Source organism: Anarrhichthys ocellatus, unplaced genomic scaffold (assembly GCF_004355925.1).
Source record: "Anarrhichthys ocellatus isolate YVR2014 unplaced genomic scaffold, GSC_Weel_1.0 scaffold2, whole genome shotgun sequence".
Classification (NCBI taxonomy): Eukaryota; Metazoa; Chordata; class Actinopteri; order Perciformes; family Anarhichadidae; genus Anarrhichthys; species Anarrhichthys ocellatus.
In genome coordinates, this window is record NW_022280032.1 from 6,336,624 (window position 1) to 6,351,306 (window position 14,683).

Genomic DNA, 14,683 nt, shown 5'->3' on the forward strand with positions numbered 1-14,683 from the left:
GCGGGTGAAGTCAGACCAGGCTCTCTCTCTCTCACTCTCTCTCTCTCAGCGCTCGTCTCCACTGCAGCCAGGAGTTTAAGCTTATCGCTTTGCACAGCTCTGGGTTCAGCTTTGCGGCACAGTGGTGCACCCTCTCTGGACTTTTCATCTTATGCCAATGAGACGCAGCGTGAATCGCTTTTCTCACTTCGGGAATATTGGTTCTGGATACTCTGTTTACTGCAACTGAACGCTTTGGGGGTGAGTGGACCAAGTAATTTTGTGTCTTTTAACAGTAGTTTTTGGACTTTAAGTTCAGGAGTCTGGACCGCTTTTAAATCATTTCACTATCTACAATTGCGCCAGTCTATTTGTTTGTTTTTTTACGCAAAGAAAATGCTCTAAGTGATGCAGAGGTGACGAAAAAGGTCAGATGTCGATCTTAATTAGTGTGTTTTTTGTCTACAATATAGTCTGAACAATGCAACTTCCATCAGTCAAACTCACACTCTGAAGAGGTCATATTGTGTCAGCCCCAAAAAGTTATCCAATTGGTTTTAATGTTCTGATCTTCCAATGCTGCTTTGCGCTTTTACGCATCATTTCAACATTTCACTTTCCCTGCATGTAACCTCATTTCTCTAAAGCTGAAAAAAAAACTTGAGTCGGAGACGTGGGACGGGTGGAAGAAGTGGAGTCCCCCGGGCCTCCAGATGTATGGACTCAGCTGTCGCCTGTCACTTTGGTGACAACTGGTCGGCACTTCGTGACCGCTGCTTGTCCGCCACTGCAGGGCTCCATAGCTGTCAAGAGTGCTGTTGAGTGAGGGAGAATGTGGTCATACACACCCCGGTCACATACAGTATGAAAAGTCACTCTCACTTTCTTCAATTCCAACCATGATGGATAAGGTTGGAAAGGCTTGACCAAAAAATTGCACCAGCTGCAAAAAAGAAAAGAAAAGAAAAATCCACTCTGACGAGTCATTTAGATTCAGTCCTGAAATGTTTATTAAAGTAAGTGAATACATCTGGCAACTTGTTTATACTAGACATCAACTTAGAGAGAACATTCTTGAGTCGGGTTTCGTCAGCACTATTCTGCATTGTTTCTATCTAAAACAAGGAAAACTGGTTTTAAGACTTGAGTCTTTAAGACTAGGGTGGACATTTTTGCAGTCTAGTCTGCTCTAATAAAACTAACCCTGCACGCTGCTTAAGTAAATTCATCACTCCTTGTGGACCTCTCACAGAGCTAAACATGCCAGAAAGTGTTTCCTTTGGAGAACAATGACACGCCACACCAGTTTCAAACATTTCCATTCTCAGCTGTGATAGAAAGTGCTTAACCTACAAGACACAGGAGAGCAGTTACTGCTATATTTAACCATGGCTGTCTAAGATAATATTTTGCTCTCGTTGGAGCACAGCAAACATCACCATAAGCCATTAAGTCCCGTGCATGCCCTCTTGGGGGCTGACAGAGTGACAGACGGCTCAGACCGAGCGCAAAATAACGCAGAGTCAGGCTGGCCTGAAATCTGTCACTATGGCCACAGCTGACAAAAAGAGAACGCTGCTGATCCCGGGACAGTTCAGCTTGAAGCCTGACAGAGAGGTGAGAGGACAAACTCAGGAGAAGCCTTGGTCTATATTTGGACACATTGGGTAGATTGTGAAAGTGGTTTGAAGAAGTGCAGGATAAGGGAAAATTGATTTGAAAATAAATTAAGTATTTTAGCTCTTTGACAGTACAAAGGAGGAGCTACAGGTTCTGCACAATGTCAGCAGTTCCACTTCAAAGTGTGACGCACCAGGTCACAATCTTGCTCTATTGCACCAGAAGGTGTTTTGAAACGTGGTCACTACCATCCTCGATTACAGCATTGTTAGCCATCCTATCCTTGACATATTTATTTTTCCTGTGGACATTGGCCAGTAGAGGAAGAGGGTGTAAAGAAATAAATACTGAGTGTGAGCGTTGTGGACGGTGATACAGGGAGGACAGAGCACAGAACCAAGGTGGTGGTGTCACCTAGTGGCTAGAATAGAGGTTGACACCTTGGAGGTAGAAGCTCGCCAGCACCATTGACATGACAACCTGAATTTATTCATAAACATTTTTAAGGTTGTGTTGGAGGACAGCTGTTTCAACACAATCTTTTTTTCTTTTTTTTCTAAACTATTTTTCATTGTAACTACTGACAAATACAAAATGATGGCCTACATCTCAGACCCAGCATATAATCCAGAAACTCAAATTCTGTGTTGTCAGACCAATATTCTAATTCTAATTCTCACCAACCAACCAATGATTGTACTGTAAATGTGAACTGTTTATCTGTTGTCTCGTGCTTCACCAGCTGCAGTTATTTAATGTCTAAATGATGTAAAGGCGAGGCTTGTGCTCGGGGAGACGTGAGCTGAGCTCTTACTTTCAATGATCAGCTGCAGGTGAGAAATTCTCCGTGACTATTAAGTTATTTATAGACTTGTCCATGTCTCATTTCCAAAGCCCTGCAGTGATTCAAAGGTGCCACTAATAGAATCAAAAGACTTAGAGTATTTTGTGTGTGTAAATGCAAGAGGGGAATAAAATAGCTGGCCTTGTCATACATTTTGTTGGACACAGCAGAAAGAAACTGTTTTGATCCTCCTCTGCCAACTTGATGTTTACGAGTGCTCGTTGTGGGATATGTTTATGGTTTATTTGAGCACCAAAATGCATGTAGACTTGGGGAATTAACACTCGGCGGCAGAAAGCCCTGTTTTTCGTATGAGCTCCTCATAATTCACCTTTAAGCTAGATAATCTAGCTATGACATTAGCACCCTTGTGAGCCACAGCATTAGTGCACAGCAAGGGTGGTGGAGGTGGAGACAAATCGCAGACATAAAGCCAGTCGCAGACATAAACAGTGAGGCATGTCGTGGTGTGTCTGTCCGGGAGAAGCAGATGGACGGAGACAAAGTAGTCACCTATATGTGTTTATGACTGCCACACACGCATACACTCTCCAACACTTACAGACGGACACCCAGCTGAGTGTGAATGAGCAGAATGTAGGTCCCAGTGCCCGTGTGTATACGTTCCCCACTGTTGATTTAAAAGCCCAGTACCAGCGAAATGTACACAGAGGCCTGTTTGTGCAAAGCCAGAATGAATCACCCTCGCGTCCATGTAAATCGACTGCAAGCCAAACACTCTGGCAGCCTTTTATCCCCAGACGTGGTCCAGCTCACCGCAGCAGGGCTAAAAGCAGAGCAGCACAGGGCCGCGTGTTGTGAGGAGCTGTCAGAGGAGGCCAGTCTTTCATGGCTCTGGACGGGGAGATGTGGCATGGCGTCGGGCTGCCACAGGCGAACGCCAGAAAGCAGAGCGCTTTTGACTGTAAACTGTTTGTGGTAGGTTGGCAGGAGACTGGAAGAAATATGGCCTGTTTAAACGCTGGTGGTCCCTGAATCTGCGGCCTGGATGGTCAAAGTTAGGGCACTGTCACACTGCAGTTGTATCGCGGGGTAACCGCTGTGGATGCTGTGCACAGACCCCCCCCCCCCCCCTTCCTGTAACTTTTGAACAGCATCATGTATGAGAGTCAGTGCCTGCAGCAGTGGCACACATTGGATCCACATGCTAAGCATAAAGTGATTAAAGGTAGTGATTTAGCGCTTCCAGGCACAACTCTGTTTATTAGGAGCTGCAGGATGATGTTAGAGGAAAACGGGTTTGGAGTTGAATCTCCCAGCAGATCTCTGGTAACCACACGGCATAATTGCGGGACTAACCATCAGACCACCACGATGATGAAAGTCATGCTTGACACACATGTTTCATTATCACCATCATGTATAGGCATGACGCTCAGCTCTGGATGAGTACTGCACAATAACCACTTTGCAGCGCAACAAAACTGGTTATTACCAACATGTCTGCATTTAATAAAAGGGGATCACGGTTGTAGAGATGCCAAATGTCAGATGGAGTTTTTGGAAAGTTCATTCTACACCAAACTGACACAAACATGGCCGCCTACAGGAGGGCATGTTTTCTCCTCTGTCCTCCTCATCCACGGGGATCCATCCAAGCAATCACAGCATCAAGGGCTGGAAGCAAAAGAAAACATATTACTCTGAGATAGTCATTATAAATCCCAGCTCATTTCCCCGGCACACAACAGGGGATTTAGTCAAAGCTTTCCGGACCCACGGCTGGAAATATGCAAAACACACACCCCGCTCTCCCCTTCCTGTGGCTCTTGTTCCTCCTTCCCTGTTGGCATTGTCACAGGGGTGGAGTCAGTGAGCGTGGATGATATGGAAAAGGTCAACGGGGTTTAAAAATCCACTCCGCAGGGCAAGGGATTTTTGGATTTCAACAAAGGTATTTCCTGAGATTTCATGAAAGGTTACAGTTACAGACAGTGCAGACAGTTTCTGGATGTCTGCCAGAATTCTCTCAGAACATTAACTCGTTAAAAATGTTCATCCCGTAGATTTAACTACACAATTAATTGGGTTTGGAAACAATGTAAGAGTTTGTGCTTATTCACAAATGACACAGTACTTGATTTCATCTCATTACAACTCATTAGAACATCTCCTAAAAGACATTATAAGAATATTAAAGGGGATGCAAAGCAATAAATCAATACCATATCCCCTTCCGGCTCTCTCAGGAATATATTTCAACTAAAACTTCTTCTTTTCTTTGTTTTTCAATAGAGGTATTTTTTATGTGAGCCAATTCAAAGATAATTCCTTAATGGGATCTTACATCCAAGAATAGAGAGTGCTCTGTATACCACAATATATGTACCACAGCACATGCTTTACATTCATAATGAAACACTGGACCCCTTCCCATTTCATCTGAAGCAGTGAATCTGAAGCATTTCATCTGTGCACATTGACAGGGTTGGATGTCAAGAAAAGGAAGTAAAGCTGCCTGGAAATGAACTGGCACATGTGTATTGGTTAGGCTTATCAATTGCTCCAAACAAAGTCTGGACCCAATGTGAGTCCATCCTCATTATGTCAACCTTAATGCTCATGTCGTTAAGACAGTTGTGATACAGCAAAAGTAAGGTCACGTTAAGAAGGAGGCCGTCTAACATGATGATGCCGTTACGGATGTAAGTCTGTGTTGTAAATGTCCCCAGTTGTAGTAATATCGCCCCACAATCAGCTTTAGCAAACAAGACCATGTGCAAGGCCAGCTAAAACAGTTTCAAATAAAGTGTATAAAGCATATCTTGTTCTCTGCTCTGTGTAAATCAAATTTACATAGATTAGGATTATACATGAATTAAAATGAACCATTTAGCCCTGGCCACGAAAGAAATCAGTCTGAAAACTGTGTATTCTCTCTGTCTTTCTGTCGCTCTCAACTAATTTAGGAAGTCTGATTTTGAATGACTTCCTATCTGGTATTTACCAGCAGCATTACTTTTCTGTCCATTATTATTTATCAAACATTCTATTCAAATCCTCTATTTCATTGCATGAAAGTCAGGAGTGACTGTCAGATGTTTTCTTCCACCTCCACTATTTAAAATTGACAGCGAGTTTTGACTATTTTTAAGTTTACTATCACGGGAGTTAGGATTTTATAATCTAATTTGCCTCTTCACACAGAGAGAATGTTTTATTGTCAGTTGGAAACGCATCGCAGTAAAGGTTGATGTTGTAAGATGACGTGCAGATGGGTCAATATTGACAAAGGCCGGCTGAGGACATGTCTTGCAGAGCAGCAGCCTGAGGCCCACAATGGGCCCACTGAGCTGACACAGAAACAGTTCGTTTGGCCACAACAACCTGACGGCAGCTCCTAGTGAGAGGCCGGTTCAAAGAGCCGGGCTTTTGTTTGCTATGCTCGCACTGTCTTCCTGTTAGGGGCTGGGCTCCCAAAGAAAACAAGAGCAGTGGCTCACCAGATGTGTACATCTGTGCACGTGCGTCCTGTCCAAACACACACACACACTTGACCATATAGGGAAAGAATGTTTTATGATGTTGAGAAGTAGTAAAAACTTGAAGGAAAGGCATCTCAGATTTTATGGGAAGGGTTATTATTTTTTTAAATACTCACAGCGGGTATGCACACTCTGTCATATGTTCCTACATGCTGACTGAAAAATGGTTTGGTGTCATTGGTGACCTCAGTATTAGCAGCTCCAAAAATAACACACTGATGCAGACAGAAACAGACATTTTACATGTGAGGGTTCTAAGAATAAGCTCTCCCAGGGGGACTGCTATCCTTAATTGGGGGGTGATAAGGCAGCCAGTTGTGTCCTTTTTTCCATGGCACACATACATTGTGCCAACACACACTCACACACAGATTCCAGGCACTAATGACCCCATGTCTGGCCTGTATAAATTGAGTGAGGCCTCTCTACTGCTTCAGATTGGATATCACTAGAACTGAATACATATACAATACATAGCTTGCACACATGTTCCACTGACAAGCTTCTGCGCTCTGGTATTGATCTGGTATGATGTGACCGATTTACAATGAATGCAGTTTTTTTTTGAAAATATCATTATAACATTCAGTGTTTTCGGAGCAGTTACATTCAGCCATGGCAGGCCATCAACTCATTGGTTAGTGTCATAGCAATCCCTATCCTCCTGTTATCTTACATATAATTAAAAAAGGTTAAATAACATAATGCCATGCAGTGAGGTATGCAGAATTTAAATTTGGGCATTTGAGAGCACTGGTATTGAATCAACACTGGATACTTGAATCGGTATTGTTGCTGAACGGGTAGATAAATGCATCCCTAGTTTAAAGTTTAACTTTTTTGTTTTTTATATGGACACTTGAGATTTTAGATGGAGAGCAAAAGGGAAATGCGGGGCTGAGAAATTACAATATATCACAGGTGTCAAAAAATAAACGTCAAAGCCACAAAGAACACAGAGAGAAGCAACTCAATGTGGCAGACAGATGCATAAATAATCAGATATACATTTACCTCCCAAGATGTAGGACCTCCACACATGTACAACCTCTGTGTCCTCTTCAGAAATGTGACAACATTAGACACACATAAAACAAGCATCAATACATTCTCAAAGTCAAACAAGAGTAAATCTCCGGTTGGACATCTCATAATGAACGAGTCGGTCCAGACCATTTTCCTGTACTTTTGAATGTGAGTCACGTGAGGAGGTGAAAGGGTCAAGAACATCAGAGCAACAGGGAGTCTTAAATAGGAGATCATTGGGCCTCTCCTCTGCTCTTTCTGCTGTTTTTTTACTACCACCTTAATGACTTTAATTGTGTCCAATTAAGCAGAGCTGGAAAGAAGCATCCCTGCTCTCAGTCGTCAGAGTTCCCTCTGTGCTGTGGCACTGGAGCATGTGTTTAATTAGAACGCTCTAAAAAGACTAACGGAGTGATTCTCCAGGAATGTTAATCATTAGTGGGATCCTGACTGAGCAACTCTTAACTGTTTGAGTATTGTTGGATTCCATGGTTTGCTTTTTAAAGCCGTGCGGCTAAGGAAAATGCTTCCACGTGTGGGACTTGCCAACTTTCTCTTCCTATTAAAAAGCAAAAAAAAACTGCATCCTCTCTTTCTACAAGACTTGTTCATAGCAGTCGTGCCCCAATATTGGCTGTTTTGTTACGGCGGTCTCATTCATGTGTCCGTTTGAGCCCGGGGCTGGAAACACACAGGAAATAGTTTTCCTGCCGTACGAAGGATACACGGTTGAACTTCAAGGAAAGGTGAGGAGAAAAAGCCCAGATGTGTGAGGTGCGAGGTTTAAGTGGTGTGTGTGAGTTAGACTTTCTGGAAGTGTGAGGTTATAAGCTAAAAATGTAGTGAAGTCTTAAAGGTCGCAAGTGTTGAACCCAGACATTGACAGGGTGCTGTTTCAACAGGAGTGATCAAACCTTTTCACATGTCATGGAAAAGCTGACAGTGTCCTTGGTCATGTGGAACATTTTTAAACATTTTAAATTTACATTTAAGAAATTGAAAAAAAAAAAATGAAGGTGAAAACAGAGACCTGTTGGGTGAACTCATTGGTTTTAAGTGCTGTTTTGTAATTTTATTCTCAGTTTTTGAAGGGGGGACCACACATGATAGGTTTTGCCCTTTGCTGATCCAGTGCTTTTGTCAGTGCAAGTGAGTGGTGTAAGAGCAGCCCATTCATCCTCGGCCCGCTCTGTGTGCAGACAGCCACAGGCTTTTGTTGAGTTATAGTGTCCTCAAATAAAGGGGCTTCCTCCCTTTAACAGCCCCAGGAGCTCTGTCGCTCCACTTCCTATTGTTCCCAATGAGGTTCGGCTTTTACAACTAGGTGAGAGGGTGTCAAATTGAGGGTGAAATATGAGCTGTCCCAATCGTACGTCTCTGCAATGTTTGGCAAAGCAGTTAGACAGCAGTGTACTCTTGATAAAGTGAAGAAACAAGCAGTGTGCTGACACCAGGCTTTGTTCAGCAGAGATGTGCTATGTCATGTGTTACAGGGTACTCCATGCAAACTGGACATTCATGTTGCATTACATCATACAGTACATGACACAACAGGGTTACAGCAAATTAAATAAAGCAGAAATTAAGTGAAATGTTCATATAATTCTTCCATGAAATCAGGGACAAACTGACATCTACTTAAGTATTATGTCGTGGTTTTCTACAATAACATTCTGTCATTTTGATAATAAAACACAGGCAGTTTACGGACTCAGGATTTAGGTATGGTGACCTTTTTTTTTTTTGTTCCTTCTTGGGAAGTCAGAAAATTATATTTCTTTATGGGGTTAAAAAGTTCAGAAGTAATTCAGTCTAATAAATCTTGAATCCTGTCCTTTTTTTTATTTCGATTTTTCCTATTCAGCACTCTTGAGAAACGCTTGATCTGTAGTGAGGTCAAGAGTTAAGTGAGTAGATATTTGTCTTTAATTTTTTACAAATGTCTCATGTCAGAAACTAAGCTTGGATCTAAGCTTTGTCCTCAGCTGCCTCCAATGTGTAAGAGTGAAACAGTAAAAGGGGTTATGTGAAGGTTATAGGGCTAACAAGCCCACAGTCTGACCTGAGTTTGTCAGCGCCAATCTAGCTAAGTCAATATCAATGCGCTGACTGCTCCACCAGTTGACCTTTTCCTCCCTCTTTCAAGGCGTAAAAAGGATTGTTGTTACAGTAGAGTGATAGGGTTTTATTGGCCTTTATAACTGAGGCTTTTGTTTTTGCCTGTGTCCTGCTAATAACCGTTGGCAAGTCATTTAAACCTTGAGAATGGCTACTTTTTATAAGGTAGCTCACACACCAGTGAGAGCTGCTCTCAACAATGGCCATCAATGACGGTAAGTTAGAGACTGACCTTCCCTTTGCCCCCTTTGGTACCCCAATTTACGGGACTCAAATTAGTCTCGTCTAAACAGGTTACTTTAGATTTTAATTCATGCTATTGTCCATCTCTACACAATGTTTCACATGGGGATCACAGGATTACTAGTCTGCTGGATACTAGCATTCAGCTCTTTGTTTTATGGGTCCCCGTTCTCAAGGACATGTTTGGACCAGAGAAGAATGCAGCTTTATCGTGGGGCGTTGGTTCTGATGGTGATCATCTCTGTCCTGTCATTGTCAGGGCATGCTGGTCATGGACTACCCTGCCGCTAGCACAGGGCGTTTTTTTCCTTCTCATTTTTACAGCAGTGAGAAGGTGCAGACCAGGTGTGAGGTGCTGTTCAGGTCGTTGTGGATATGACGGGAATGGGCTGTAAAGCCCCGGGGCCATAGATTTATGGGTCATCTGGTGCTCTCTAGGGTCAAAGGTCAGGGATGCATGACTTCTCCAACTTTATATTATTCAACCATCTGAGGCGAACCTTGAACTGTGCAGCCAGCTACCTCTAACTATAGAGTTGTGCCGGCTCAGGATGTTGTTATTCTGACAGGTTCCCGTTTGAGAAACTAAAGATAATCCACAGATGCCTGTTAATAGCCGTCCTCAACTAAGTTCATTGTCAAAGGCCAGTGATTCTCTTTTGCAATTTCAGTGCAAGATGTGAACTTTGAAGATTCCTTGAACTTTCAAACCTGTTGCTGAACTTTCTTCCAAATCTGCAACTTTGAAATGACGAGAAACTAAGGAAGGTCAACTGTTTCCCTTAAATTCAAATGTGGCAAAATCGGTTTACTCATACTGGCGTTGATGAATAGGCATTGCAACTTTTGTCCAGATTACTTTACCATCCTAGCTTTACATTTCATGAATGTCTCCCCAAAGGCAGGATGCTGTGTTGTCCCTCCCCTCTAAGAATTGCTAATGGGGCAGGGTGCAGAGTCATTTGGACCAGCACAAAGGCCTGAGGTTTGCTGTGAAAGGGTGCCTCTCCTCCCCTGGCCTTGGCTGCGACAATGGGGTTTTTGTCGACACAGCCACACACTCCTACAGCAAATGCAACACGCAGGCGCCCGAATATTAGTATGTAAGCCCCAAAATATCAATCATTAATTTATTCAATCATGTTTGTTTTCTGGTTCGGATAAAACTTTCATCAACACTGTCCAAGCTGCATTTTTTTAATTTTTTTTAAATTTAAATAACATTGACAGTCACCATTCGCCACCCGCGCTGTGATATTTTAACACATAATGGTGTGAAAGTGAGGTGTGTGGGTGAGCAGAGTCACATGCTGTCAGTCATGCAAAGGTGTGCTGAACAAGGAACGGGCCTTGTTTTGGCCTTTCTTTTTTCTTTTGATTCAAAAAGATATGCTTACTTGAAGGTTTTCTGACCAGTTAACATGTAGACAATGATGTTCTGTTGTACTAAGCTCATCATAGCAGCCATGAGCTGTGATCTGATGGAAGGAGACTGGACTTAGAGCAAACTAGCTTTTGAATATACTGTGGATTTGAAGACAAATCATTGGCAAAATTGAGAGTGTAAATGAAAGATTTTGGAGTACTTGTTACTTTTTGATGCAATGTGAAGACACATGTTTCACTGCTTTCGTTACACAGGTATTGACCCTTGTGACCCCTGTTATATCAGCCCCTCTTAGACACCCCACAGTGTAAATGCTTCACGCATGTGTTTGAGTTCACAGAATTACACCCTGACGTCATCCTCACAAAATCAAACGGCTTCTAAAATGTTAATAAAGAAACCAATTCTAGCTGTTTTAATAGATTCCTTGTGTCCTATTAAAATGCTCTATTGCTTTGTTTTACAGTCTCAGAGCATGTTAACCCTTGTGCTCGGAAGGATGGAGGAACTTTTTAGTTCTCTTAGAAACAATATAAAACTTGTCCTTTTGCGAAAAAGTAACACTTTGACATTGCACCCAAACAACCACAAAGGGATGCAAAAGGGGCAACTGTCCGGAGTTCGACCTGAACTGCTCACTTTTATTTTCTGAGGCAACAGGAAGAGAATCACGTTGTGACATTCCTGCAGAGGTGAAGGAGAGGTAGAGGTCAGCAGTAGAGGTTTACTGGACAGGCGGATAATGTACAATTAAGTTTTATAGAAAATGTTAATAACTTTATTTTCAACCTGTATTATTAAGGCAAACAGAAAGATTGGATATTAGCCAATACTAGCCATGTAGTATTGTTCTCTTTTTGATGGTTTTTGCCAGGTTTTTCATGTTCGGGAAAGTCCTAAAATCACATTTTGAGAAAAATTAACCAGCCAATTTCTGCCTTAAACTTGATTAAAAATGATGTATCGATAATCAAAATTGTAGATTTATTTTCTGTCAACTGGCTAACCAGTTGATGGATGAATAGTTTAAGCTCTGAAATGAATATCATATAGTGTCTGCAGACTTTTGGTATTGCGTGACTTAACAGAGTTGAGCTGAACAAAGTTGGACATTTTAACCCTCACTCAGACAATGTTAAACAGATAATAACAGCTTTGTGGTTGAAGTACTTTCTTTGTAAAGCCCTTCTGTGAGTGAATCACATATGAAAGGCCTGATAGCTGGACACATTTAGATTGGTTGACATCATGTTCAGTTAGAGGGAAGGCTTATATGAGGCTGAGCCTGGATGTTGATGGTAGGAAGCATTTTTTCATAGCGGGATAAATAAAGCATCTTTTGTTCACTCTGTACACAACAATCACTCTGTAATCATAAAGCTGTAGTTAGCAACCAGCTCTCTGTAACTTAGTGACATTTTAGCGCACAAGAGGAGAGAGACAAACCACCAGATAATCCAAACCTGACTCTAATGTTCACCACCTTCCCCACATCTTTGAGCTGTTGATAGGGAAGGAGAACGAAGAATGTCATGTGAAAGCTTGTGTGGCGATGGGGCGGTCAGTGTGGTGAAAGGAGCGCAGCCATCACTGATGTGCTACTTAAAAGTGCAGTTCCTGTGAGCGGTGGTTCTCATTTGGAAGCATGTGTTTGAAGTACGAGGGGAGGGCCGGTGGAGGGGAGACGCCTCGCTCTCCCATACCCTGCCTTGACTGGCTGTACTGGGGTTAAGGGGCCGGGCTGAGGTTAGGAGGGTTGGGGGGGAGGAGGAGGAGGAGGAGGAGGAGGTGGAGGAGGAGGTGAAGGAGGAGGAGTGGTGGGTGGGAGACAGAAGGGTGGGATGACCATCTGGTTGAGCTCCTCCATGTACACGCACATGCACACACCCCTCTCAGACACTCTCTCCCACGCACTCAGACGGACATCTCACTGACTTTTTACAGTCTTAGCTTTGATATGGGCTGTTACTGTGCTGACAGCTCTGGTAGAGAAGGCTGACTGCTTCTGTTCTGGAATTAGAGCTCTGAAGGTCTTGCATATAGACATGGAGCCCAGAGGCTGAAGAAGAATCTAGATCTGGATATAGTGGTGACGAGATCCCTTTTCCTGGCCGCGTCAGGACAGTTGGCCTACGTTGAGGTAAGAATGACAGGGAAATGACTGAAGATGTAATCTGTTTTTTGTTTTTTTTAGAGGAATGTGCTTTCGTGTGTGAGGCTGAAAGAAAAATGTTAAATATACCATACCTCATCCTGAACTGTCTGTAGGTACGAAGAGCATGCTTCTTTGACTCTGATGCAGATTTGTACAGTTAAGACTTGTACATGAAATCTCTTGGATTATTCAGTTTAACGGGAGAGGTGGTTTAATTATTAATCTGTGTTTTGCATGATTCACAAGACATACAGCACAGCACGTGTACGGATGGAGATTTGTGCAACAACTGACCCTTGCTAAAGTCAAAAATCTACCTTCAGAGGGACATTTTCCCATTGAGGTGAGAAGGGCGCCAATGTTCAAAGAGTTGATTTTAGGTCCGCTACAATGCAAACTGAATTTACTGGGATGTAAATGTGTTTGATGTCTTGCTATGTGACAGCAGCACATGTGTGTGTTGAGTCTTAGTTCAGTCTGGCCAGCGCATGCAGGTGGTCTCCATAGTGAAGATCTCTGTTGGGGATGTCACTCCCATCCATTTGGTCTTGGAAAAACACTCCCCCGGCCGTGAAAGGAGGCCTCAATAAGATGACCAAACTCCAGCCATAGCACCTCAACGCTGCATGAAGCGAGCTCCTCTCTGGGTCTCTTCAGTTGCACTCAGATTTTCCAGCAGCTTTTCCACCTTTTGCGTTTTTCAAGCAGATTGGATCCAAATCTTATGCAGACAGAAAATCCATGAATGAACATCACCAGTGTTGTATTTCAGTCCTCGATTTAATGATGTTGAAGTTGGTTTATTGGATCATTCAATTATGAGTTTAATCTTAATTGCTGATTACTTTAGCTGTCCGTGTCCTGGTTCACAAAGACAATTGAACTGTCAAACCAATCTGATCTGGCCTGCAGCAGTTTGACGATGTTTGTTGGATCGCTTTTGTGTTTTCACAAGTGAAACCGCACATTAAGCGCCAACAGTTAACAGGCTGTCATTTGAAGATATTTCTGTAGACGGGGATAGCAGAGAGCAATACTATGCTGCAAGTTAAGACATATCTCTTCTGACATAAAAACAGATTCATCTGAGTTCAAGCTCAAGTAAGCAGGGACTTTGAACAGAAAATCTTGTTTTTCTCTTCAAGTAGAGCCTATCCTGCATCACTGAGCTTACAGGAGCCAAGTTAAACATGTTGGGCCGGTCCAAACTCACAGAGAGCACTGTGTTGGGTTGTGTGCATGTCCATCATCCACTTCCTAGAGGAATATAGACGGTAATTCAGACCAGAAGCTGCTTATTTTCCCTGTGCACTCTCTCAAGGGTTGTTAATCCAATGATCCAGTGTCTGGATGTTTGGGGGACTCTGGTTTAAGTGTTGTTGAATACTCTTTAAAAATGTCACTGGCGGCTATATTTATCGGTCAGTCACAGTATGCGGTACTGTGAGAGGTTTGTATTTTACAAAGTGATAACTAACATTAAACTGTAGTTAACACATAATGTAGTTACCAAGTCTATGTAGTGCTTTAAGGGTGCATACAAATCTGCTGTTCATCCACATGTTCATTGAGCTCCTGTTATATAGAGCTCGTTGGAATATAAACCTTCTGCACAAAAAGACTATCGTGGTCATTGTGCACTATTTTTGCTAGTGCACAGTCAACTTCGTTCATTCTAAATATCTTGTGGGATGTTTTAAAATGTTCATTCAGTGAAAACCATTCAAAGCAAGCATGCATTCCAGCTTTCCTCAGTCACCTGCGTTGACTTACATTTCATCTCATTTGTGGACACATTAACTTTT

General features: G+C 42.6%; 1 protein-coding gene across 2 annotated transcripts in view; it reads left to right on the forward strand.

The window, feature by feature from the left end:
• prickle1a (prickle homolog 1a) overlaps window positions 1-14,683 on the forward strand; it is a 24,812-nt gene continuing 10,129 nt past the window's right edge. For both annotated transcript variants that reach the window (XM_031860693.1, XM_031860702.1), the window contains exon 1: window positions 1-240. The gene's annotated coding sequence lies outside the window, so the exon portion shown is untranslated. The remainder of the gene's footprint in view (window positions 241-14,683) is intronic.